Source organism: Artibeus jamaicensis, unplaced genomic scaffold, assembly GCF_021234435.1.
Source record: "Artibeus jamaicensis isolate MK-2021 breed Jamaican fruit bat unplaced genomic scaffold, CSHL_Jam_final contig_685, whole genome shotgun sequence".
In the NCBI taxonomy this organism is placed as follows: Eukaryota; Metazoa; Chordata; class Mammalia; order Chiroptera; family Phyllostomidae; genus Artibeus; species Artibeus jamaicensis.
The window spans coordinates 7,818,978-7,845,096 of NW_026521924.1; the positions used below are offsets into that span (position 1 = coordinate 7,818,978).

Here is a 26,119-nt window from a genome sequence, read left to right on the forward strand (position 1 = left end):
CCCCAAGTCTTCCTCACAAAAAAGGGGGAAAAGGGCTGTCCAGTCAGCATATTCAGCAACCACTCAATGTTTTGCCCTTCCAAAGACATCTAACATCCCTTTTAAAGTTATTAACATGATAGTCATACCAGAAGGAATGTAATTTGTTCACAAAGATTGTGAATATATGTCAGGCTTTTCTGTGCCCCCACCTCAACAAAGCTTTTTTAAAGTAATTAAAATCCAAATGGCTTGAGTTCAAGGATTAGTTTTGCTTCTTGCTAGGTGCATTTGGACTGGCCAATTAACCTCTCTGGGCCTCTATTTACTTATTTCCAACATGATGCTACTAGAACTAGCTGATGTCCACCATCCTTTCAGGCCTGAAATAATTCTATAAAAAGAGAAGAAAAGTCCTGTGTGGAACCAGATGAACTTTCTGTCACTCAACATCCCCAGACATCTATTTGAGAGACTGCTCATCAGAATTAAATGTACAGTCTGTGGCCACAGTACAAAGAAAAGTTTGACTTCATTCTTACTGAGTTGATTGCAATCTCACCCAGCAATTTTCAAATTGGGTTCTAAGGTAGTCTGACAGAGACCTATTCTTCTCCTTCCTTGGGTCTGCACCTTCTGCCACGCAATCTTATAATGCCCTCTGATTCTGGGACTGGCCATGCGACTTCCTTTGGCCAATGACATATCAGCAAACACAACACAAGCGCACACTTTTAAAGTGCTTGTACCATTGGGTTTACCCTCCTTCTTTCTCCTTTGTCATGGCCAGCAGAAATGCTAACCTAGCACACTTGAGAATAAGAAACATATATAGCAGAGACCACCCACAGTCTTCCTGGCTAAAGCCAACGACCGGCTGAGCCCCCACGCATGTGAGTGAACCCCACTAAGATCAGAGGAGCTATCTTCCCAACTCACAGCTCTGACCACAGACCCCTCAGTGAGATCAACTGAAATCAGCCAAACCCAGACCAAGATCAGCTGAACCCCCCCAAACTTGTAAGTTAAATACATTTTTAAAATTGTAGTCACTGAGGTTTTGTGGATGCTCGTTACGCATTATTGTGACAATAGATAAGTGGTGCACATTCCTTGGAACCTAACCCTGAGCCAGACTAGAATGACTTTCCAGAACAAAAAATCCCTTAGTGATGAAACAAGTTTGCAACACGCTGCATGTCTTACATTTATCTTACAGGTTCACAACACGTTTTCTTGCTTTTTAAGGCTCTAAGAAGTCCCACAATAAAGAAACCTATTTAACGTCGTCTAACTCATGTTTTCCCCGACTTCTTTTACCAAAGACCCCCAAGTATGATTCACACCAATCAAACTCCCCTCCAGCCTTAGATCCCAAGTGTGGGTGAAGCCTCTATCCAATCCTCTCACTAGTTAGCAAGGCCATATATCTCATGGTATCTTCCAAGATAGTTCATGGGCCCTTCAAAAATTAACAAAACAAAAACCTTAAAAGTATTCTGAAATCACAAAAGCTTGTACTGTTTAGAACCAAGGTCTAACTAGAAATGAAAGGAAATGTCCCACAAGTATCTGAAAGCTATACATAGCCTTAGTCTAATTTCATCTTTCTCGGCTCTTAAAACTTTAACAAAACCTAACACTGACTTTGCCGCTGCCTCCTTAACACTCTTCAGAGGCTCCCACAATGCCATCTTCTTGCGATGGTTCACGAGCCTTTGGTGATCAGGGCCCTGAACGCTGATTTGTTTCCTCTCCTACCACTTTTTTTTTATACCCATCACAGGTATAATGCTACCCATGCTGAAGTACAGCCAGTTCCATCAAATGGGCCATGAGCCAATGCTCTAAACTCTCCAGTGTTTGGTCCTCTCTCATGTGAACTTGAATTATGTAGCTTTGAAAAAATAATATAATATAAAAGCATTAGTATGATTTCACATTAAATTGAATCAACATTAAAATTCTAAAACTATGCCTTGGCTGGTATACCTCAATGGATTGAGCACAGGCCTGAGAACCAAAGGGTCACTGGTTTGATTCCTAGTCAGGGCACATGCCTGGGTTGAGGGCCAGGTCCTCAATAGGGGGCATGCGAAAAGCAACCACGCATTGATGTTCCTCTCCCTCTCTTTCTCCATCTCTTACCCTCTCTCTAAAAATAAATAAATAAAATCTTTAAAAAAATTTTTTTACAAAAATTATAGTTTCGCAGCTGTGTAGAGGGAACTCTACACTCTCTTTAAAAATTGGCCACAGGGTGGCGCCATATTAGTGGCTAACGAGAAATACCCACCTTATTCTGTCAGAATGATTCTTGAATTAGGGGAATTCTGAATTTGTGAAGACTTCAGAAACAACCCTCACATATGTATGTGTCCAGCCTGTTCTCTAGACTTTAATTTTATTGAACCACGTGGAGTTCACTCTGCTAGAAACTCCGACTCATTCCCACACGGGAGCCCAAACACACAGAATCCTTCCAGCTAACTCCATCTGTCATGCGCGAGTTGACACAGCACTTCATCCTGGAGACTTTCCCTGAAATCCCCCCAACCAGGCTGCAAGATCCTCCTGTGAGAGAAGTGACCTATTTTAACATTTTTCCACTGTAAAATGCCTATTATTTGGTCTCCTTTATGGGCAAGCCTATTCCATCCCAGATCCAGAGCCCAATATAACACCTGGTTCATAGCAGATGGTCAATGAATATCAGATGGGTTTGTGGGTGGGAAGTGGGTGGATGGATAGATGGGGAAATGGCCAAGCAGGACGGGCCACTGAATACAACATGACTGATTTTCACACTATATTCTCTCCTTATCCTCTCTCCACCCAACCCTTAGAAAAGATCGTTAAAAACATTAGACAACAGTAGAAGAAAAAACATAAGGAAAAAAAAAGCCTTGATAATCCTATCAGCTGGATAAAAGTGATCATTATCAGTTTGGAATTAACATAGACCCACATTTTTTGAAGTGAAGGCACATGTCAAAAATACAAAAGACAATGAGGGAAAAAAAAGTAGGACACAGTACTGTCTTTCTTCTGCTAATCATGGAAAGTCACAAAAATGTAGGAAAGTTTTTTTCTTCAGAGGTCCATGGGGTCAGATTTCCTACCTCCCATCACAAAATTCACTGGAAAAAAAAAATTTTTTCTCATTTGCTTTCACCCTGGACACCAAGTTCACTAACCTGGTGACCTTGTGAGCTATCTTCTTTAATGCAGATAGAATAAGTACAAACCTAGATAAGAAACTTTAAAACCCAAAAGTCCTTGCCTCTGATATTTTTTCTCACATGCCTTCTGACCACAGATCAAACACCCAGCATACCTCTGGCACTTTCAGGCAAAGCTAGGAAAGTCTGTGTGCTGTCGATGCAAACACCCTGCCAGCTGACCCAGGCCGCAGCCTCAGGGAACGTCACATGGATGACTTTTTGGCTCTGCGTGTATTTAGCCTTGCTCTCTAGACTTTAATTTTTCTCTGAACTTTCTTTTGATCCCTTAGACACTATATTTGTCAAAAAGAGCTGTATAGTATTTTCACAAGCTAGAAAAATCTGGAACAATTTTTATGGATGGTTTTAACCCTGAAGTTAGAAAAAGGCATAATCTGCTGTTTTTTTTCTAGCTGCCATACCTCCCTTCTTTCTGAACTCCCTAAAAAAGCCCCACCTAAAGCTATAAACAAGAACCTGGCCACTGGGCTGTGTCATCCACAAACCACATCAATGGTGGCAGCAGAGAACACTGCAGTTGGTTCTCCCAAGTCTCAACCCGAAAGAGGTGGTATCAGCCCAGATTCTTGGAGCAGCTCTGTCCTTCGGATGCCTGTCAGACTTTCAAGGATTCATTTCTGCCTCCTACAGCCTGTTTTTCTGCATGCATTCTTACAAGACAACTGCATCCCCTGCGAAGAGGCAAGTGACACCAAATAAAACAAAAAGCAAACTTCAGGGGGATTTCTCAAGTAAATGCTCCCAAATAAAGAGTAATTTCTTCACTTTGTTCTCCCCTTTCTCTCACCAAGGTCCCTAAGAAGCGAAATTCCTCAAGCTCACTTACTTATAAAAAGCACCCACCAGGTAAGCACATCAAGATCCCTTTTTCAGAAGTGAGCCCGGGCAGCTATTTCCCAAGGCCGTCACCACCAGGACTCCCACAGGGCGTAACTGAACCCACCCCGTGTTTCTTGGCAGTGCTATTCCGTAATTGGTCATGAACGGTTACAGTCAGCCCCCAGCAATTTCTACACCCTGTATAGCATAATCTCCTAAAACATCAGCTGAGAGTTCAGGGGCTAAATTTTTAAATAGCACTCAATTAACAATCGTAGTAATAATGAAAGAACTGCCAAGCCGCTATGTGAATTCTGAAATGCAAAGTGAAAGCTGAGGTAAATGAAGCAAAATTCCTCTTCCATATCACCCCCCATCACTTATCAATGTCCCATTTACCAATGGAAATTCCTGGAACTTAAGAATTCGAAAGGTGAGCATGTACTATTTCAAGTTCTATGCACTTATTCAACATTCACTCAGTGCTGACCATCCCTGGAGCTAATGTTAAATATTACTGGTAGATGATCTTAAAGAAGTTCCCATTCCACTCACAAAGAAGCTTCTCATGCAATTCACTCGATAAATGATTACTGAGTATTTAGCACTGTTCCAGGCACTGAGGATGCAAAGAGAATAACACAGACAGAAATGCCTGCTGTCGTGGAATTTACATCCCAGAGGGGTTCCCAGAAAACACCTAAGTGAGTAAATGGTCTGGATACTAGACACTAAAGGCTATCAAGGAAAAAAAAAACTAAAATAGGGAAGAGCCAGGAGTATAAGTCAGGGGGATGGCGATGTTCAACAGGAGGTAAAGTCAGTCCTCCATTGGCAAAGATTTGAAGGAGGTCAGAGAACAAGTCCTGCAGACACCCGGAACGAGAGCTTTCCAGGCAAAGGAGAAACACGCAGAGGCCCTGGGGGAGGAGCGCCCGGTGTGAAGAGGAGCAGCAGCTGTAAAGGGTTGCCAGCAGGAGGCACAGGGGAGAGCAGTAACAGATGAAGTCAGAGATACAGAGAAAGGGATGGTGCCAGGCCACGCAGGCCCTTGGAGGAGCTTCAGCTTCTGCTCCGAACAAGATGGGAAGCCACTCTAGGCTAGAAGCAAAGAGACATGATCTGACTTACATTAAAAGGATCACGGGCTGCTGTGTTAAGGATAGACCCTAGGTGGGCTAGGATAGAAGCAGGGAGAATAGCGAGAATCCAGAAGAAGGATGCTGACTGGATCAGAGGCAACGATGAAGGTAATACAAAAATACAAACTGGATAAATTTGTGATCTGTTTTGAATGTAGACCAAAGAATTTACTGATGAAGTGGATGTCAGTATTTGCAGGTAGAGTTTCTTTTTTAAAATTTTCTTACTCAAAATGCCCAGTGAAGCTCCAACTTTGTCTTCATTGGGCTTATTTAATCCAACAGATTCTGATGCTATACTAATTTATATCTCCAGCCTTTATCTTCCAACAGACCCCCCCCCCCAGTTCTCTGCCACTGCTTCTGAGATATTTTATTCCTCTGGTTCGTTCAACCTTAGCATGACCATCCATTCCAACCTTGGTTTTGGTGACCGTGTAACTAATATTCCACTCACCCAGGTTCAATGTCCCTCTGTTTCTTGCTTCTCCATCTTCCTCACTGTAAATCCAGACATGAGACTCCACCTATTCTTTCTCTGAACCCTATTTTGTGCACTTCTCTCCCTCTCGTTTCAACTGCCTCCCCTCAGGAGCCAACTATGACAATCTCCCAGGCGGTCTCACTGGCTCCAACCTCACCATCAAAACCACCTGCCCACTGCCATCAAAATAATGTCCTGGAAACACGGGTTGTATGATGTGACTCCCCCTGCCTTCAGGCATTCGGTCCTTACACCCTGGCCTCCAAGGGTCTCACAGAATGGCTTGTCACAGCTCTCCACTCCCTAAACTCTCATCCTACCTCAGGCACTCACTGCCTCCGCAGTCTCTCACTTTACCTTCCACACCTGGTGCTTTCCCAGCCCACAGTGGCCCTTCCGTGCACCTTCCTAAATCTACTCACCCGCAGAGACTCAGCTCAAATCCTGTCCCCTCCTATACAAACACTCCTGACTACTCCAACCCCTCTTCAGGTCCAGCTATGGCCCTCTTTAACTGACCTTTCATTAGGACCTCCTGTCACAGGTGCATGCCATTATTTCCCAGGTAGATATAAACTTCACGGTCATACACCAACGTGTCTTCATTTTTACACTCTTCACTAAGACTAGTATTCAAAACATACCTACTGAATTAAACTATTTCAGTTTAAAAAACTAACTGAAACATACTGCTCTCCATCTTCATTTTAATTTCTGAGAGTGGGGAACTGAAAAACACTAGAATTCAAAGGATATAGATCTGTGAATAAAACAATCTCAGTCATTTCTTACTCTATCTTCCTCTTTCTCTTCTGCCATTTCAATTCCTCCACTAACTTTGCTTTAAGATAATGTGTCCCAGGAGAACTGGACAAAAAGTTATTGTTAGGGTTATCTCAAGAAGATTATGCTGACAGGCACATCATATCGGAAGCTGTAATCTAACTGGTCTCTGGCTTACAGTCAAACAAGACTCTGGCCTTGTGGGAGAGTCAGCAGGAATGGAATGGCTACTTCCAGCCCAAAGTCACAAAGTTGGACCATCACTGAGACCTCTAGGGACAGATCTGGGGCCACGTGGTAGAGAAGAAAAGAAGAAGAACAAAGGAGGAAAAAGTAGGAAAAGAAGAAAAAGAAGTTGTTGGCTTTTACTTGGTTATTCATAGTCTTTCTCCAGGTGGGAGTTATTGCTACATCTCAGAAATTACCACTTAATGGGAAGACCTCACTGACTCACAAATCACCATTTCAGGGAGGCTCCCTGAGAAATGATGTCCCTGTTGGCCATAAAACAAGCTACTTTTAATTTCTCGAGATAAAATTCTCTCCCCTTGATCCTTACTTCTTCGAGGCCACTACTTCCAATGTTTAATTCATGCAGACAAATACTTGCCAATACCTAACAAGGGCCATGCACAGCCATTGCCACCTGAAGAATACCGACACATTTCTCTGCCTTCTAGAGACTACAGTGGGAGGTGAATAGCAATCAAGGAGCCATGCAGGTATAAAATTACAAACGATGATTAGTGTGATGAAGGAAAAGAAGATGGAACAGGGAGGCACTTAACCCCAAGGGTTCCATGCTCCCCTGCGGAAGCAATCCTTGAGCTAAGATCTGAAGAGTAACTTGTAAGTTAAATGACATACGGGGAGAGAAAAGAGAGCCTTCTTGTCACAGGGACATGGAAGGCAGAACACAGGCTGAACGGAGCCAGTGCTGCACTGCAGTAACTTAAAAAAAAAAGCAAGCAAAGCTGAAGAATGAGGAAGAAATGGCAAAGAAGTTAGAAAGGTATAAGGTAGGCCAAACAGAGCTTTGTAGAAACTCAAAAGGAAAAAATCTCTAGCCTCAGAGGAATGGGCAGACTCTGAGAGTTTCTTCAAATGATCTTCATTATACTATTGTCATCTCCTCATCTGTCATTACCTCCTCTAGTCACAGTCTCTTCAGACAAGCAATCCCACCTCAACCCCCTCAAAGGAAATCCTTAGTAGCATAAGACTTGGTTATCTCAACCAGAGATGAGTGAGAAGCAAGTAACTGATAGGAGCATCTCTTAGGAGCATTTGAACTTGGAAGCATCAAGAGACATAAAGGTTATAGCCGATTAGTGATGAACACTGAACTAAAAAGTTTCCATGAATAATGGGTGTGGGAGACATGTTGGTCATATTGAGCCATGTGAAAAACAAAAGAACAAAACCACGCTGGCCTTGTGACTGCTCTGAGCAATAGAATGCAGCTGGAGTGGCCATCTGTGATTTTTGAGCCCTGGCCTTGAGGACACTGGCAACTTCACTTTTGCACATTTGTAATGCTCCCTCTTTTAAACACAGTCCCCAATCTGTGAGAAAGCTAATCTTGGAGAGGGGCTACAGGAAGAGAAGTGAGGTGCTTCAGCTGATACCCTCGCTGAACTCCCATACTACAGCCAGCATCACCTTCCCACCACGTGAGTCATCTTGAGCATTCCAGTGCCCCAGAACCTCCAGATAACTGCAGTCCCTGCCAACGCAGTGTGGAGCAGAAGAACTGCCCGACTGAGCCCGGTCAGCACACAGCCTCCTGAGGGATGATAAATGTTGGTTGTTGTTTTAAGCCAATAAGTTTTAGGGTGTTTGGTTACTAAGCAAGAAATAACTAAAACAGAAATAGAGCAAGGTAGCAAATAAAAGAAGGAAATAATAAAGCAGATATACAAAGAGAGGCAGAGGTGTGGCTCCAAGCTTAATTCTAGATGCTCCCCCTCCAGTTTCGTGCTTCTGCAACCCACCAGGAAATCCCACAGGTTCTCTCATACCCTCCCCACTCTCTCCCCGCTAACCTCACCGTCATCCTGACACTCACCAACCGCTCTGCCTTTTCTCAACATACTTAACTGCACCTTCATGTAGATGCTGTTTATAATACTGCTGATATCTGTAATTCTTAAAACCCTTATTGTAACTATTTGTTTGAACTTCTACTTTCCCAATGACAGTGTGATTTCCTTAGAAGCAATGCATTCGTTATCAACTCCATGGTGCTTAGCAAAGTGCCTCAATTACAAGGGACCGTCGGTAAATATGTGCAGAATGAGAGCATTCTGGGGCTATAGTGCCTTATTCTAAGCAGCCCGAAATGCCTTTCACACCAGCTTTTTCTTTTAAACCCTAAAAAAATGGATTATAGCCCATTAGAGGGATGAGAAATATAAAGAATTAAAAGGAAAAGACTTACTTATCTAAAATTAGAATACATGGGAGAAATCTCTGAAATTTCCAGATGGATGGATTTATTTCACCCTGTGTTTCCCTGAATTACATATTATCCACCTCACAAAGTCAAATACATTATAATTAACTGCATACATGAACGTAATAAGGCAGAGCTTCTATTTTTTAATTCACTACTCACACAGAGCCACTCAGAGAGTAGACCAAAAAAAAAAAAACGATTACCAATTATAGCCAAAGGCACCCTTCCAAAAATGTCTTCTGTTATAAGTGCCCCTTATTTTGTTAATGCTTCCTACATGCTGAGTATCCTTAGGGCTCAAGTACAATTTATACTTCATTATCTTATATCTTCGTAATGTCTCTAGCTATTTCATCTTATCCCAGTCTGTTCAGAAAGCAAACTCCTTAAAGACGGTGTCTCAGTCAGCGTCCCAGCAGGAAACAGATGGAGCACTCACAGGGGCCTCTGGGAGAGTTTAATGAGGGATTATTTACCAGGTGTGGGCAGAGTTAAAGCAAGACAGCCAGGGAATGTGAAGCGCACTCAGCTTGAAGGGGGCAAGAGGATAGAAAAGATGGCTGCAGGTATAGGAGAGGGTCTCCCAATAGACTCTGTCACTTCCAGGAAGGCAACAGAGACAAGCATCAGCCTGGTGGCAAGAAGAGCCCTTAGGGGATAATGAGCCTATACCCTGATGGGCGTCTTCCCTCCAGCTCCTGCCAGGGCCCCCCAGTGCCTGACTCCATCCAGAAGCACTGAATGCCCAGCCTGTGGGACGAGAGCAGGCTGGAGAAAGTGGAGCGTGGATCTGGAGGGGCACACAGAGTATCTCGCACCAGTGGTACCGTATTTGATACTTGTTTCTCAGCCCTCTCACTGCCATACTACAGTACTGCACAAACAGATGGAAAGAAGAGCCGAGACGCAAGGTTTGCCAGAACCGCACTGTATAGGAGCACTCCCCTTGCCCCCACTTCCATTTCCTTCCGAGCACACAGGCGTTGCCCCTTCTCCATCTCCTGAGCACTCAGTTCGCAAGCACATGGCAAGGCCTGACTCTAGGAGCTGAGACTCAGTGGGCTTTTCAGCAACAAGAGCCTAGGACTAAGGGCTCCACGAGAGGCCCGCAACAGGGATGGAGTTGGTTAATAAACAGCCTGGCCCCTCACATCTCCAGTGGACTACCCTGAAGCGATTATACACAGTCTCAAAAGACAGTGCTCCAGCAGACCAGAGCCTCGGTGGCCCAAGGTGGAAGGAAGCTGCTTGTCAGCACCACATATGCCGGCTGACTTTCCTTCTTTATCTCACTTCCCCACTCCCCTGCTAGTGTTTCCTGGGACCACCAGCCACCCTAGCTACTTGTCCAACCCTTGTCTCCAACCAGCTTTGGCAGAAGCCAACCCAAGGCAACGCGTGAACTGCGCACCTCAGAAAACAGACATATTGAGAAGAGCACGCGCGTGCCCGCGCGTGTGTGGTACAAACCCTGTCTACAGTTTTTACTCTGCACCGCAGTGCACGTGTACTGACCGTGAAGTAACAAAACCTGACTTCTGGTCTCGGACTTGGCTTTGGACCCACTCTGTGAACTTCAGCGAATAACAGCCTCCCCAGACCTCAATTTCCTTATCTGTCCAATAAACTTAAAACAACCACTAGGTTCCTTAACCACCTGTAAAGTCTGCTAAAATTTTTCAGCAGTGAAAGAGACATAAGTCATGCCCAATACTTAGACTGACACAAAATGCCATTCTCTGGAGTACTTTTCAAACTTAGATAATTCAGAAAAAGCAAAAATCTCTTTTCTAACATAATAAAGAAAATAACCTTTGGAAACTTAGAATTTAACCTATCAACCACAGGACTATTGGATAGTAGTATTTTAAGTAAAATTTCCTAGATTTAATACCATACCTATAATCAATTATTTAAAAACTCATAAATCTTGTATGAATATTTATTGACTACCTTCTTAGTCTATTATATAAAATATAGCAATAAAAATCAAGCTGGGTATTTCTTATAAATTAATACTTTAAGAGAGAAATAGAGACCTGTTTTATAGTTCTGATTCTGCCATAACTTCATGTCTTCTGGGCAGATAAGTTCACTTCCTCCTTTCACACACCCAGGGACATCTCCAAAAGGTGGACCTCGGGCATTCCACAACAATGAGCAACTGACGAATTAAAGAATGGCCCCGAGCCTTAGTTTGATGAAACAGAAAAAAAAAAGAGTGAGAGGGTTGCACTAATCTGTATCATCTTCACAATCTCTTCCTTCCCTAACATTCCTGCTTGAAATGAAACAGCAGCAGATAGATGGTCACCTAAAATTCTACAGTTCAGAAAGACTCCATCCTCTCTGAGAGCCACTGTCTCTGCTGAGAGCAGCCCTCCCACTGCACTGTTCACCAACTTAGGGATAGAAGGCCACTGGACCACCAACTTCCATAACCTGATTTTCAGTGCAGGACATGCAGTGCCATGGAATGAATGAGGCTGTGTGTGTTACTAGCTCTCCTATTTAAAATGATGGCAAAAAATCACACCAACCACCAGTCGGGAACAAGACCATTCTGACAGGTGATCAAGATCTCACTTCAGTAATATTTGGAAACATACAGCAAGTGAACAAAATGCTTCTGGAAGGAGGGCGGGAGGAAGCACAGGAGGGGGAAAGATGGCTAAAAAAGAGCACGTTCATAACAAAGGCACCGTCTGTAATAAAATGAAAAACAGGGAAGTGACAGTGAGCCTCTTGGAAAGACTATTTGGGACCATGAGCCTCTTCCAATTTTGTCTCTTAGGTGCAAAGGATTCAAGAGTATGTGAGTATAGGGAACAGGAGAAGCAGGATGAGAACCAAGAGGAAAGTTCTAATTCTGTATCTTTGTGGGTATATTATCTAAAACAGGTTTCCTTCCAAGTTCCTTCCACGTGAACCCTGGTCAGCTGCTTCTCTATGATATTTCGTGTGAGTTTCAGGGCCAAGAGGGAGGAAGAAAGAAAAGAAGTGGGGTTATACAAGGTCATTTACTAAAAAGATATTAAATTATAACAGTTATGAATTTAAAGTTATAAATGCTAATTTATTATGTAAATTGTAAAATTGTTAACAAATATTAAATTATCAGAAAAAAGTATTACTTTGAAAATATTAACTTGAATAGCTATATTCTACCTGTCCGTATGAGTGGTTCTCAAGATGAGGTGCATAACAGAATTAGCAGAGAAACTTTTAGACATTTAAAAACCCAGGGCATACCAAAATCCAATGATATTAACATGTCTGAGGACAACCAACACAGTTTTGAGGTTGCCAAGGTGACGCTGATGTGCAGACAAATTCGGGAACCGGTCTACGTGACCCTAACTTAATGTTACTGTGGTTGAGGCAAAAGACAGTGCCTAAACCAGTCCCTCACTTCTCTAAGACCCTCCCTGCCCTGGTCCTCACAGGTGGACACCTGGGGTACAAAGCTCCTCCACGCCACTACTCACCTGCCCAAGGCAACAAAGACACCTATAAAAGAACCACCAGAAAGGGCAGTGACAGTAAAACTGTGTACAGCAGTGAGAATGGTGTCCACAGTACTTTTGCAAGAATGAGTCACCTATGGTCAAAGAAAACTCACTGACTATGAGTCATGCCTTGCACTCCATACATGTTGCTTCAGCTCCTTTTTCACGGAATTTATTCAAACATCATTCCTTCAATCACATATTTACTAGCCATGTGGCTTGGTCCTGAGCTTGCCTAGCTTATAGGGAAAACAGATTTAAAAGTTACTGTAACTCAGTGTAATTAGAATGATGGAAGTAGGCACAGGCATCATGATAAAATACACAGAGAACTACCTTTGCAGAAAGGGAATTCAAACTGCAGTAACAACATAAGCAAAGAGCCCAAGGTCAGAAGATATGAAATAGGAAGCTGTTTGGTATGGCATATGGAAAATGCATAAGATAGAAGGTCAGAGGTCAGAGATACGAGTTCGGGAAAAGCAGCAACACCTAGAAGTTTAGACCTTACCCTACAGAGTCAGGTTTCTCAGCAATGGCACCAACAACATTTTGTGCTGGATAATTCCTTATGGTGGAGTGTGTCTGTGCATGGCAAAATGTTTAGCAGCATCCTTGGCCTCTACTCATTAAATAATAGCAGCATCCCACACCCCCAAACAGTCAATAATGTCTCTAGACATTACCAGATGTCCCTCTGGAGCAAAATCATCCCTAGATGAGAACTACTGCCTTAGAGGCAGTATGCTGCTCCTCGGTGGCAGAAACTATGTCAGAAATTTGCCTTTTAGCCCTGGCTGGTGTAGCTCAATGGATTGAGTGCCGGCCTGTAAACCTAAGTGTTGCAGGTTTGATCGCTGGTTCGGGCGCATGCCTGGGTTGCAGGCCAGGTTCCCCAGTTGGGAGTGTGCAAGAGGCAACCGCACATTGATGTTTCTCTCCCTCTCTTTCACCCTCCCTTTCCCTCTCTCTAAAAATAAATAAATAAAATCTTTTAAAAAAGAAATTTGCCTTTTAGAAAAAGGAATCTGACAGCAGTATAGAGAATGAAGTGGGCTGGACGAGCATTGCGTACTATAAATCCTGTACAAGAACCAATATATCTGTGTTCATGCTTGTGAGCACTTTGATAAGGTTATCCGAGTCCACGTTCTCAACTGGATCTAATTAACTCACTAGGCTTTCAAAGAATAATCAAGAGAAGTGTTTAATTTGAACTTTCTTTGCAATATGAAAACTTTTCAAAGTTGGCCTATAGGTGGCAAGATCCTGGGTGACTGATCTTTTCTTTATATTCTTTAGTATCTTCTACAGCCTAAATAAAAGAGCAATTACTTCCTTAGGTATACCCTGTGTGAAAGCAAAAATACCAAAAGCATGACGCTCAGTTGCAAAGTGAAAGCGATGATCCCACAATCTGTCATACACACACAAGCACACTCTCGCGTCTGCCGCTGCTCACTGTGTCTTTAATGACATTACAACAGGATGAAAGGCAGTTTTCTGTGAACCAAACACGCGCAGGGCATCTTTGCAGAACATGTCCTCTTGCACATATCTTTTAAAGTAAAACATGGTTTCAGATATAGTATGGCTAAGCACTAGAACACGTAGTGACTTAAACATTCATGATTTCTCACAGGTCACTGGACTGACTGGGCTTAGCTGGGCAGAGGATTCCACGTGGTGTAGCTGCAGCCACTCAGCAGGCTGCATCCAGCTGGGCGCTGTTGGGGGCTAGAACTTTCAAGATAGTTTCTCATCTTTCAGGCTCTCTCTCCGCATGGCCGAACATTTAATATGTAGTCTAATATCCCAGACACCAAAGCAAGTTTTATGGCCACATAAGAGTTAATGGGAAGGAGAATATACAAGGTAGGCACGAGGACAGGAGGCAGAGCTCTGGAACCATCAGTTAGACTAAGTACGAATGGATTTATTAAAACCTAGTGATTGTAGATATGCTGCAATTCATACCAAATTAAAACTGAAGCTACCACACACACCTACACACTTTCCTTAGGCCAACTCTTCATACAAAAGCAGAAATAATTCAATCTCATCATTTCCCAAAGAAAAGGACATTTCATAGAAAAGTCCTATTTTTCCCCTAAAGGACAGAAACATTAATAAGAGATTCGCTCATTAAAGTGAGACATTACCCTTTAGATAAGTTTGAAGGTTTCATAATTAAAACACATTCACTGGATTAAAACAAAATGGTGCAAATCTACCGCCAATTCCCTTATCCTCAATTTTCTTCTTAAAAAAAATGGATCTCTTTTGAAAAACTAAGTAGAACTTTAACAAATTGCACTTTTAGTTTTCCTGCACTGAAGACTAAAAAAAATCATACATCAATAGTCTTGTACAAAAATTCTAATGTGTTTGCTTAAACTAGTAGCAGTTCACTGCAAGACTACTTTAATACACAATGGTTATTATCTTACTCTTTCTTGCACATACGGATCATGAACACAAATTTTCCAGAGGAGAAAGGCATCTCCATTACGATAACCGCCAGTTTGGCTTCCCTCTGAGGCACACACATCTCGGCCACATGAAAGAAGTTTAAACAGCCCCAAAGTGACAGGGATACCAAGAAAACCCTGGGCGTCCATTCGAAAGGGTTTATCTCGTGGGTGGCTGTGCTGCTTTCCAACTGGCCTACATTCAGATATGACCAGGAAGGAATTCCATCCTGGTTTCAACCTCCCAGATGAAAGATGCCCAGACCAGGGGAAAGGAAGCCTGGAATGAACGACTAAACGAAACTGACATTTTTGTTGAAACAACAGAGAGTTTAAAAGATTAATTTGGGCCACTCAATATTAAGAAAAGTCAGAAGACACAAAACTAGCAAAAATTATTTAACAAGAATTACAAACAAAAAGGATAGGTAGGCCTTTTAAAAATAGTTCTAATTGATTTTCTTTGTGGAGCTCATGCAAGAACGGCACCTAGAATTGTCAGGCTCAATAGAATTTTGTCAAATTAATAAAATACAATCAATGAAACAGAGGAAAATGGTCTTGGAGATATAGCTTAATGGTTTCCTATGTTCTTGGCAAAACTGACAGACAATCCAGGGAGGAAAGGGGCTGACTACTGCTGTACATGTGAGCTTTCACACGAGTAAAGCAACGCTGCTGCTTAAAAGAAAATTTGCTACTACTGATCTATTCCAACATCCCTATTGTATGAGACAGAGAGAGAGATCTCTGAGAGAGAGATCTGAAACACTTCAACAAAGGTCAGATACAAAGAGTGGCGGTGCCACAACTAAACCTCAGGTCCGGAGAGGAATATTAGCATATACTGTCCATCCTCATTTTTTTTGCAAAGTCCCATATTTGCAAATCCACCCACTCACCAAAATGTCTCTGCAACTGCAGCATCAATAAGGTGACACTTTGGCAGCCTTTGGCAAACACGCACGGAGAGGCTAAAAATTTGAGCCATGCATGCACAGGTTCCCAGCTGAGGCTGAACAAGGTTTTGCTTTGTGTTCTTGCTTTAGCTCTTATACCATAAAAGAGTACTCTTTTCACAGCTTTCCACAATTTTTTGTGCTTGTTGGTGACCTCACTGTTTAAAATGCCCCCGCCCAAGGACAATGCTGAAGTGCTGTCTAGTGCTCCTAAGCACAAGAGGGCTGTGATGTGCCTGACAGAGAAAACACGTGTGAGACAAGCTTTGTTCAGGCGTGAGCTGCAGTGCTGTTGGCATGAGGTCAGTGTTAAGAACACATAGTAAATAAGGTACTTCTTTACAACAGAAACACACATAAGCAAAGTTATATGCTGATCAGTTGATGAAAATGTTGTGACCAGCAATGGCTCAGTATTCACTAGTTCAGTGTTCACAGAGACCTTGTAGAACATCATCACTGGGAACAATGAGACCAACTGTACACAATTTACACTCTTTGGTTTGTTGTTATTGAGGGTCTTGAAAAATGGCCACAAGCACCCTTGAACCAGACACCAGTCAGTATCTTAGATAAAAGTGCCTCCCAGACCCCTGAACATCTTGGATTTTCTCAAAGCCAGTGACATGAGCATTACCAATTATGTTGGGATCTCAGCACTTTTCATTTATGTGCAAATCTTTTAGTATTATGGGATTGTTACTAAATTTGATAGCCATATAATCAGCAAAGGAAGCTTCCTAGAAATCATCTACATCGAGGATTAATTGCCTAAGTTTCATGGACCACTAAAGAGGTCTACAGATATAATCAGAGGTCGTCCATGAATTTGGATAAGAAAAATAATTACAGGGTTATTTTCACTAACCTCAAACTAAAGCATCGCATTTCCTCCAATAAAAATATAAATCATAAAACACCATAGTGTTAATAGCACCTGTGACTTGGTTTTCAATGGAAATTACAGTTTTGTATCATATCAGAATTATTAAAGGTATTATAAAATATCATTTGTGAGCATCAAAAATTCCAAATTACAAGTTATGTCAGTTAATGTGTTAAAAGATGTCCATATATTATCATGTCACAAATTTACTTACTATTTTTATACATGTATTTCAATCTAATAGTTTCTTTTGTAGTCTTGTGTATTGCACTTTATGCATTAAAAAGGTCATTAAGAGAAGGGGTTCACAGAGGCTTCAGCGGATTGTCAGAGGGTGCAAAAGAACCCCAAAGCACTGCTCTCATCCCATTAATAAAGAAACATAGCTGTGAGGTCCCCCCACCGGTTAGAAGCAAACGCAGGCCTGAAGTCCCACAATACCCAACGTGGGCCTCTGTGTGCCACACAGAGCTGCTGAACTGTTAAATCATAAAGGCAGGAGAGCCTCATCCTCCAAAGCCTGGCCAATGGGTAAGTGAGCGCTGGACTAAATAGCATCAATATGAAGAAAGAAAGAAGCATGTATCTCTGGGTGGGGGTGGAAGGTATGGCGAAGGTTTTACAACACACACGAGTCCTTCATAACCTCCCCAAGATTGAGATCCCATTCCTTGGGCAATCACAGTTGTCCCGCTCCCCATTCACGGCAGTCACCACGGAGAAGGGCCAATGTCTCTGATGGGGCTGTGTGTCACTCAGGGATGTTGGCACAGAAGAGAGGCGCAGAATCACACTTCCCTCCATCAGCCGCATCGCCTGTCAAGCATCCCACACATCAACCACAGCAAATTAACTGCTGTACACCCAAAGCATGCTAAGCTTTTTCCTGCCTTCTAGCACCTCCCCTCTTGCTTATAATGGCCCTCCACCTTCTCTCCCTGGCAAACCCCTTCTCATCTATCAATGACACATCATCTTCTTCCTCCATTTTTGCCATGTAATTATCCTTGTCTCAATACTAGATTATAAGCTTTATGAAGATGGGAAAGGGAAGATTACTGAATAGAGGAACAGAGGTTGAGCATGTATTGTGTACAGACAAGATAAATAATGACAGTAAGACGAATGGTTATTGAGCATTTAATATGTACCAGGCACTGTCCTAAGCAATTTACATATATCATCTCATTTGATCTTCCAAACAGGTGGTAACATTATAACCCTAATTTCACAGATGAGAAAACTGAGGCACAGTGAGGCTAAATAAATTGCCCCAAATCACACTGACAAGAAGTGGTAAATCTGTAATCTAAATGCAGGCACTCTGTATATAGACTATTTATGCCTTTAATCACCAACTGCACTGCAAGGAGTTGATCTCATCCCTTCAGTCAAAAGGTAGGAAGTGACAGGTCATAAAGATTAGATGATATCTTATTAGTGAGGACCAGGGTACGATTAGAGTTCAGAGCTTAATTTCCAGACTCTGGGTTTGGTTAGACTTTAGTTCAGAGGGAGGGAAAAAGGAAGATTCACAGCTCAGTTAACCAACTGACTGGCACATCAAATGATTGGTCAATAGACCAATAGAAAGATTAATAGATAGATAAAAAGTACTGAGCATTCTCAGGCATCTCCGTACAATGTAAATCTAGCTCACAGTAGGAAATTAATGATTGCTCCTTGAGCAAAAAAAAAAAGTCAACACATGCAATCAATACTACCCCTGATCATTCTATGATTTAATGTGATTTTACACAATGCTGTTGGGTACTGGTCAGGAGGCCCTCAGTTGCAGGATGAGCTTAGGAATGGTGCCCTCTCTTCCCAAGAAACCATCAGAGATTCCTTTCACAATAAAGAGTTGACTTTCTTTTCTCAGTTGAAATGAGCCCATATATATGAGTCTGTCCAGAAGGTATCCAGCCATGTAATATGAACAATAGAAACATTTATTGAAGAAGATAGGATACAAGAAACACTGCACAAAGGACAATGATGCCTCAGCCCCCTTCAACGGAGGCACTTTGGGACCTCACGCAGTTCTCCCAGTCACCATCAGCTGCCCTGTCGTGTTTCCCTGAATCTTATCAATGGTCTGAAATCTCTTCCCTTTCAAAGGTGATTTTAATTTTGGGAAAAGCCAGAAGTTGCAGGGCGCCAAATCTGGGCTGTCAGGGGCCTGAATCATCTGGGTAATTTGATGTTTCACCAAAAAACTCTGCACAAGGCATGATACATAAGCAGACACATTGTTGTGATGACGCCGACAATCACCAGTTGCCCACAGCTGTGGCCTGAAGAACCATCCGCATAGATTCTGCAGAGGAATGTTAAAGCTTAACATAAAATTTGATGCAGATTTGTTGCTCTACTCACTCAGTCATTTTCACAACACTCATGCTCACTCACTGACGTCTACCGCCCCCACTGACTAGTACAGTGAAGTCATCACTGTTCACACAAGTGCATTCCAGTCCACTGTCCTTGGCTGCCAGGTTCCATCAATGTCACACAAACCATTCTTGTTATATTAACAATGGCTGGACTTTTTCCAAACAGATATATATTTTAATATACTAAAGATAGTTTTTAATATATTAAAGGATCTTTCCAGACAGATATATATATATATATTTTAATCCTCACCTGATGATATATTTATTGATTTTAGAGACAGAAGGAAGAGGAAGATAGAAACATTGATGTGAAAGAAAAACACTGATAAGATGCCTCCCATATGCACCCTGACAAGGAATCGAACCCACAACACTTTGGTATACGGGCAATGCTCCAACCAACTGAGTCACCCAATGATGGCAGCCCTCTTATATTTTGAAAACAATGATCTGTGTTAATACAGAGAAACAAGAACTAAATTCTCCTTGCCTGGCTTTTACATTAATTTCTTACTGACATGATTCACTTCAACTCACCCTACAAAGGAAAAGATTATTTCTCTCCAAACAGTTGCCATTGTACAAAGGCAACAGGAAAATTTCCAGCCTCCTGCATGAGAAGTCAGGTAAGTTTGCTCCTGACCTAGGGAACTAACTCCTCATGCAAACACCATTCATGGGTTTCACAGGAAAACACCTGCTGTTATATTTTCAACAACTTTAGGAAGCACTTGCAGCAACATTACCTCTATTTTCTGTAGCCAAAACTGCTTTCTCCTTTGAAAGTATTCGTTTGCTAAAGACTGGCTAAAGGACATCAATTAAAGTAATTTATCTTTTAATTCAAAAGGGAAGATGTAACCAAACACGCTGAAGCGGGCATGCATCTTTCTCCCACCAAATGCACTGCGCTGTTACACAGATTAGACTCAAGTTTGAGGTGGGTGCAAGTTAGCTGCAGTTTTCACAAAGGCACACATGTTCCCTTTGTCATTCCAAGTCTAGGACTCACTGTCAGTGGTTTCACAGTCAGCTGCCTGAAGTAAGGTTGGCCTGCAAATCGTCTACCTAGGTACCACATGAACAACTCCCAAAGATCGACCAAAGCTCGCACCTCGCTAGAAGCCCGGCTCCCAACACTGGCACAGCTCTGACTCACACCCTGGCTGCACTTCCACTTGGAGCAGCGACTCTGGGACAAGGAACTTCACCTGTTTCCAAGTTTGTTGCTAGATACATATTGTATATGAAAAATACAAGACCCAAAGAATGCCAAAATAAGCCAAAAACAAAAAACCAGATACAACCAAGAAGAACCCCAGAGGCCAAACATGGTAGCAGAAGCGAGAAATAGGCACCTACATACATATATACATATGTGTACACACACACACACACACACACAAAATGACTATCTCAACCAACACAAAATCTTGTAGAACTGCTTGCAGAACTGTTTCCCTTCTTTGTTTGGGATCTAGCTCCATGAATGGTAAATAAATTAGGATAATATGCCATTAAGATAGTAAGGAAGCTAAAAGAGAACTTTGAACATATATTTTATGTTTAAAATGTTGAAGCAACATGGGCAGAGGAGGGCAAAGGGAGAGAAACTGGGACAATTGTAACAGAATAACAATTCTATTCTATTTTTTAAAGATTTAAAAAATCTTTTTAAAAATGTTACAGCATTGAAGTTCACACAGTGATGTAGGCAGGTCCATGTTCTTCTTGAACACCTGGCTGGACGGTGAAGGGCAGCTGCACACGCTAAGAACCCACCTCCAGCACCCAAATCTCAGTGCTGCTCTCCAAGAACAGAATGTCACCAGGGGTAAGGAGGTATTCACAGGGGGGCTTCTCAAAGCTCTCTAGTTTGGGCTCCCCCTGAGGCATTCCCTAAATGAGACAGGGAAGCCAGTGCAGAGTGTGACATCCAGCAAGTTGTCATCATGGGCCATGGGGATGTGACAACACTGGGGAACTCTGGGAGATGGTGAAGTCACACCTCTCCAGTTATCACACCTGAGAGGCAAGGGCACTGGGGCACTTGTATACTGGTTCCCACCTCAGTGATGACAGGTGGGGGGACACTGACCTCACAGTCCACATGTGGGCAGAGCAGGTGGCCAGGAAAAGCCCTCCCTCAGGTAGGAGACACAGATGTGTGCAGCTAGAAGCTGGGGAAAAAATGGTAAGAGCCAAAGCAGGGACTTGAAGAGATACTGCACATTATGTTCATAGCAGCATTATTCACCATTGCTAAAAGGTAGAAGTCAGCCGCATGTCCATCGATGGATAAATTGATAAACAAAATATAATATATACACAGAATGGGATATTACTCAGTCTTAAAAAGGAAGGAAATTCTGGCACATTCTATAACAGGAATGAACCTTGGGGACACTATGTTAAGTGGAATAAGCCAGTCAAGAGAGGACAAATATCACCTGGTTCCATTTCCATTTACATGAGGAACCCAGAGTCATCCATTTCATAGAGACAGGAGAGAATGGTGGTTGGTTGCCAGAAGGGAGAGGGGCTGGGGGACTGGGTGAAAGACATGAAGGTCTGAGAAGTACAAACGTGTTGTTACAGAATAGTCACAGGCATGTATAGTGCAGCCTAGGGAATCAATCAATAATATTGTAATAACTAAGTACGTTCCAGGTGGGTACCTGAAATACCTGAGAGAACACTTAGTAAAGTATATGATTGTTTAACCGTACCTGAAATCAATACAATATTGAAAGTACACTGTAATTAACAATAAAAAACCACAAAAATGGTTATATGGCTAATTTTACGTGTATTTTACCACAAGTACTTTTGCAAAAGATGATATGGGCTGGATCCCTAAAGAGTTTACTCTAATAACCCCCTCGAAGAGCTACCCCAGATCTTCAAAGGGATCAGATGAAGTAAAAAACGCCCAAGGACAACCATCGACAGAAATGGAAGGAAAGGGACTATTCTGGTTAAAACATACACATATTCACTTTATTCTAATTGTAAGACAGATACATGATCACAGATGAAAATTAGAAAATACACAAAAGTAAAAAGAAGAAACTCTAAGTCATCTGTTATCTCACTGCAGGGGTGGCTCTCAGGATGAGAGGGTGGCAAGGAGCTCGAGGTGCAGAAAGATCCACGGGTCTGAAGATCCAACAGCTCCCGACCTCAGCGGCCTGCAGGCTTGTGCGGTCGGTAGAGCTGGGCCGCCGGCCCCTCTGGATCACACTCTCCCCACAGGCAAACAGCAGACCTGTGCTAGCATCTCCAAACATACTGTTCCTCCAAGTACGGACAGAGGGCCAGCAGTGTCAGCATTTTGTGGGAGCTTTCTTTTAGAGACGCAGAGTCCCAAGGGCCCACCCTGGGCTTGCTGAATCAGAATCCGCATGTTCACCTGAATGTTGACATGGCTCTCCTACTTCTGACTACAGTTTCAGAAAAAGGGTAGAGCTGCTAAACCGCGAGTACCTTGGTGTTAGAACGCCCACATTCTCCCACAGAAAACAGTCCCCCACTCTCGCTGGAAAATGAGGTCACCCAGGACCTGGCACGAGGCAGGTGCCATGTAGGGGTGGGCCAATAACTGTCAGCATCGCATGGGATGAAGGTGACAGCAACTTAGAAAATTTCCTTCTAAGAAAACAAGTATTATTTTATCTTTCTGGATAGAATAATCTATCCTAAGGCAAGCTTAAAAGAATAAAATGATTTTTTTCCCCAGACCAAATGCTTCTTTTGTAATACAGTTCAATATTCTTACTTTTTCAGACCTTAAAAAACAAGCAAATGAAACGACAGGTTGATCCGTGCACTGACCTTCCTGCATTTCCAAGACTGCTTGCTGGTTTGCTGCGCTCAATGTCTTTTTCCTTCACTTCACAGCAGCTTTGTAAGCAAATAATAGGACTCTGTTTGCTTATGCAGTGATGTGATCATAAGTGCATTAGCCCTCTCACTTGCAATAAGAATCTGGTTTCAGGAACAAAAAAACAAAATCCACCGTGAAAGTAATGTGCTCTCACAGCCCTGAGTTCTTTAAATTTGGGGACTACCGCCTACGTGAAACTTTGAAAACATGGAGGAAAGAGAGAAAGGGTACAGGTTATGGACAAAGGTAAACACATTGAGCTACGAATTAGCCACATGACATTTTTCACCTGACTGGCACATATCAATAAGCTTCAACACATGATTACTCTTTGATCCAGTAATTCTGCTTCCAGGGATTTATCCAAAGGACGTGGTGCAAAAACGCTCAGCTTCAGTTCATAATATTCCTCACAGCCTTACTTCTAGTGGAAATTTTTTAACAGAAAAAAAAGGGCTTATAATATTGAACTGGTTAAATAAACCTCATTCACAAATGTGAAAGCAGAGTATGCCAAACAGAGAATAATGGTTTTTTCAGAAATGTTTAATGATACAGGAAATGTTCATGCAAGTTACAGAAAGAGTGTATGTAGTACAACCCCTTATTAACTTTACCTTTACACAAACACAAAACAGACTCTCTTCACCCTTTCTCTTCTTAATTGTTTCTGCAGCGCTCACCACCACCAACTACATAGTGACACGGTTCTGTCTATCTCCTCAGTAAAACAAAGTGAACTTGAGGAAAAAGGGGGATTGCTCCATTCACCTCCATGTTCCAACGCCGCACTGTACCTGCTGCATAGGAAATAAGCAATGAATACGACCTGAGAAATAAGTGAGGGACTGAATGTAAGCATATGAGCTTATGTGCACAGAAATAGAAAGAAGACACTGGAAGGTATTCCCAAAATTATGAATAGTGGTTATGGCTGGGTAGTAAAAACATACACGCTTTGGTTTTTTTCTTTCTGCTGTTCCCCAGGTTCTATATCACAAACAACTTCTAAGAAGAATACGAGATATAACCCCTTTGAATACACACATGTGTGCAGGTATGTGTATGTGTGTGTTTCACACATATACTTGGCTATCTAATAAGAACATCCTTTATTCCCCAAACTGCTAAGTTAGACAATGGAAAAAATAAAAACTACTTGGCTCTCCACTTCAAGTGAATAAAATAAAATATGGAACAAGTGATTTTGAAAAAAACAATACAATAAACCCACTTTGCTTATCACACATGGTTTCCTTAAGTCACATACTAAGCACATATATTCAGACAGAATAATCCTTAACTGTTCCTTACTACATGAAAAATAAGTTTTTCTGTTTTATAAATTATATGTTGTTTTTTGCAATTATGGGGAAAAACAACAATTTCATAGGTATCTCAGTAGGTGTCCTATTGTTTTATTTTTATGAGATGAAACCAGCAATGGCTGCAGAAGCCAGCGAAACTGGATCACGGTGTTCTCACGGGTCTCAAAGCAGAATGGGCATCGAGAGACACACCTGGGGACGGTGTCAGATCAAGAGCATCAGGCCATTCAGACAGGCAGCCTCCCCTGAAATAAATTAATGGGGCGGCCTTAACATTAGAAAGCATCTATTCAGGGGTGATCTCCAATGGTTCTACTTTACATTCCTATAAGGAATACAAAACCTCATAATTCATAAACCTAAAAATCCAATTAAGGACATACAAGATATTGTCAATAACCAAGATGGCTTTTTTCAATTAACACAGCAAAATGAAGTCCATGTAAACGAGTGGCACATGCAAACAAAGGTTGCTGTGCGGAACAGGATGTTATGTTAATGCTGTTCTTCAAATCCAGGGTCAGCATTGCTAACTCCTGGGGAAGAGCAAAGAAGTTCATGAAGTGTTCGTAAGGCCAAGTCCCTTTCACCCTTCAGTATCTGGGACCCCACAAAAACCCACTCTCAGCCTTCTTTTCTCTTACCGTTTTTAGCTCCTTAAATATTTCCCTTCATTCGCTATCCATAAAATGTCAAATGACTATTCCTAAAAGAAGTGTTTCCTTTGTTTATTTGGCTTAATTCCACTGTGATGCTTAACTCTAAAAAGGTATGACTTCATCTGGTAAGTGATTTTTTTCGTTACTCTAGACAAGAGGTAAGCGAATGGGCCACATCCCATCTGCCACCTTCTGCTTTTATAGATCTTATGAGCTAAGATTGGTTGCCATATATTCGAATGGTTGAAAAAAATCACAAGAAGAACAGTATTTCATGACACATGATAACTCCATGAAATTCAAATTTGGGTGTTCATGAATGCAGTTTTGCTGGGGCACAGCCATGCCGATTCTTTCAGGCATTGTCTGCGGCTATTTATGCTGCAACATGAAACAGTCGGAACAGAGTATAGAACCCACAAAATAAAAAAATACCTTTTTTTTTCCAAAAAAAAGTGTGCCAACTCCTGCTCTAGTCTACATGATGGCAACATATAACACACACTGTAGATTCCTGTGTTATACTGCTTTATGTATACTATCTGGAAAAAATGGGGTAATTTATATAAAAATGTATATACCATTTGTTGTGTCACCATCTAGCTACCTACCTACTTACCTATGCACCTTTGTAAAAATTGGGATGAAAGATCTGGAAAAATTCAGTAGCCCCCCACCCCGTCCACAGGGGATACATTCCAAGACCCCCCAGTGGAGGCCTGGAACTGTGGATAGTACCAAACCTTATACATGCTTATTTTTTCCTATACATACATATCTATGAGAGTTAACTTCCAAATAAAAAATAGTAAGAAAACAACAATGATAACTAATAATAAAATAGAATAATTATAACAATACACTGTGATAAAAGTTATGTGAATGTGGTCTCTCTCTCTCTCAAATATCTTATTGCGCTGTAGTCATCTTTTCACTTAAAGAAAGCGCTGTGTGGCTTCTCTCTGGCATACTGGAACTGCCAAGATCACTGCTCTTGCACTTTGGGGCCATTAGGAAGTAAAGTAAGGGCCACTTAAACACAAGCATGGGGATACCGAGACAGTCAGTCTGATAACCAAGAGGGGCTCTAAGTGACAAAAGGCAGGGGCGTA

At 42.0% G+C, this 26,119-nt stretch overlaps 1 protein-coding gene across 7 annotated transcripts in view; it reads right to left on the bottom strand.

The window, feature by feature from the left end:
* Positions 1-26,119, bottom strand: part of PLCB4 (phospholipase C beta 4) — a 380,642-nt gene that overhangs the window by 303,682 nt on the left and 50,841 nt on the right. The gene's annotated exons all lie outside the window — the stretch shown is intronic.